Here is a 2,488-nt window from a genome sequence, read left to right as displayed (position 1 = left end):
AAACTTAATTTAATTGTTGTGTAGAATACATTCTATTAATAATATATATATATATATATATATATATATATATATATATATATATATATATAATTGTTCATACTGTAGTGAAAACCACAGAAAGACTAGGACTAGAATTTGATTGCTAGGTACTAAAATAGAGGCATGTCAACAGTTTAAGTGTTAGTATGGAGAAACGTTATCTTTTTTAGTGCATGTAGGAATTAATGATTTTGGAATTTGTAGTGCAGAAGAACTTATGAAAAGTATAAAAAATTTCCTTCATTTTGGGTTTGCTTCTTCAGGTTAGATGCAAGAATCAATTACTTTGCATGACACACTGCTTAAAATGAACTATTATGAAGGATATGCTTTGAGCAACAGGTGGGCTGGTTGGGTCTGTTGGATAAATTTTAGGTAAGAGTGAATTGTATGATATGGGTAGGTTAGATAGCAAGATTTTTGTGGAACTTCTAAGTAAATTCATTAAAGGCGATTTAAACTTACTTAGAAATAAAGAAGCTTGGGAAAGTAGGTATGAAGAAATTAATAGGACAATGAGGAGATTGGCAGAGTTAGATAAAAGTTAAATAATAGTTTTAAAGATAATTCTGTCATATTTAAAGACAAGCTTAGTTTCTGTTATTTTAATGATAGAAGTATCAGGAATAAAGTGAATGAGTGCAGGGCTCAAGTTAAAGTGGAATACTATGATATAATGGGAATTACTGAAACTTAGTTAGATTTGGAGAATATTGATAACTGTTATTTTGAAATTCCAGGTTATAAATGTAATAACATTTGGAATGGAGACAGAAAAGTGGTAGTCAAGATGTTATGGTCTGTATGGGTTACTACCATATTAAGTGATCAGAGAGTTAACCAGAGGGGATGAAATGTTAAGAGTTGTTCACTGCTAATGAGAATGTAGTTGCAGTTGAGTGGGGAAGAGTCACTATTATATAATTAGATTTGATATTTTGTTAACTACAAAGAAATTAATTTTAGTTTTTGATTTTTAGAAAAACCAATTTTGATACTACAACAAAAAGTAAATTGGGATAATGAGCTGAAAAGCTAGTTAATGGTTGCTGGAGATTTAGTTAAGGAAAACAAATTAAGAAATAATATAGGGATTATCACAAACAGCTAGCTCATTATGGACCTCCAGAGGATTCTAATAGCAATGATTATGTTGAAGACTATGAGATGTCTGAGGTTTTAAATGATTTCTTATGTTTTTTATGAGTGAGGATGTTGGAAATATTTGTGACCCTGAGCATTTTATAGAAAATATTGAGATTAAAATGAATCATGTAGATAATAATCCCATAGTGGTAAAAAGAGAGAGTGAGATTAAAAATAAAGCACAAGGAGCAGATGAGATTTTTCCCAGGGGTTTAGAGGAAGCCAAAGATCAGATATTGAGCCTCTCTCTCTCTCATATTTGGTAGGCCAACGAACAGTGAGAAGGTGACTGAGGATACGAGAATATGCTTACGTTTTTTGTGAAGTTAGCCTTAGGCAGCTTGGTCATATGCTAATGTTACTCTTATGTAGAAAGAAGTAATAAGATTTGCTTTAGAAGTTATAGGTCAGTTGTTATTACTTATGTAGTTGAAAATATTTTAGAGTCTGATAAAAGATGTTTTGGAAAATCATGCAATGAAATATGATGTAGAATTGAGCAAAACAAAGACAATTGTACATATTAAAAATATTTTGCTACCATGGTTTCACTTGTAAGGATGAAACTATGATAGTAATATCAATTATGTAATTTGTAGTTTAAGGAAAGTAAGATTCTTATGAGTCACACTGTTATTTAAACTTACAGTAATACTGCAATTTGCCATTTGTATTTGCACTACCCAAGCCATCAGGCAGTAGTCACTTATGTAGTACACGATATTGTGAAGTTGAACTAGTTAAGATTAATTTAAATCCTAAAATTAAACCAGCAATGAAAATTATTTAGCAATAGAAGATGAATTTGGATATCACCAACCCCATATTGCCATGTAACTTAGTGCTAGGTATATGACTTTGTAGAGTAAGCTTATTTTAAAACATGTAAGATGCGAAATGGCAGGGCTGGTGCTTAACATCACTAAATTTCTAGGTCTATTTTTTTAATCATTGTTCGGTCATAAATTCAAATAGTAAATATTTTTACACACCAAACAGTACAACAGAAGTTTGAAGTATTATGTGTAATTTAGTCAAATAGTTATTTCATATTTCTATTTTTTTTTCTTTTTTGTAGCCTGAACACAAGGTTCAAACTGCTAAGGTTGGTGTCTAACTTTATAAAAATTCTCTACTTTTTTTTTAAATCATTGTCAGCACTTAAATTTCAGTGTTGAATGTCCACAAACACTAAACAGTACAACAGAAGTTTGGAGTATTATGTGTAAGTTAGTCAAATAGTTATTTGGGTGCTACTATAACGTGAGGTCTACCGCCATATGTCACCTACCCAGGTCTA

The 2,488-nt window shown here is 30.7% G+C and overlaps 1 protein-coding gene across 2 annotated transcripts in view; it reads left to right on the top strand.

The window, feature by feature from the left end:
• Positions 1-2,488, top strand: part of LOC106457798 (GATOR complex protein MIOS-like) — a 69,455-nt gene that overhangs the window by 1,080 nt on the left and 65,887 nt on the right. Inside the window, exon 2 of one of the 2 annotated variants that reach the window (XM_022383838.1) lies at positions 2,267-2,293. The exons of the other annotated variant lie outside the window; for it this stretch is intronic. The gene's annotated coding sequence lies outside the window, so the exon portion shown is untranslated. The remainder of the gene's footprint in view (positions 1-2,266; positions 2,294-2,488) is intronic. 2 annotated transcript variants of the gene reach the window in all.

The sequence above is a fragment of the Limulus polyphemus genome, unplaced genomic scaffold (assembly GCF_000517525.1).
Source record: "Limulus polyphemus unplaced genomic scaffold, Limulus_polyphemus-2.1.2 Scaffold374, whole genome shotgun sequence".
NCBI lineage: Eukaryota > Metazoa > Arthropoda > Merostomata > Xiphosura > Limulidae > Limulus > Limulus polyphemus.
Note: the sequence above shows the minus strand (reverse complement) of the source record. Positions and strands in the feature narration are given on the sequence as shown.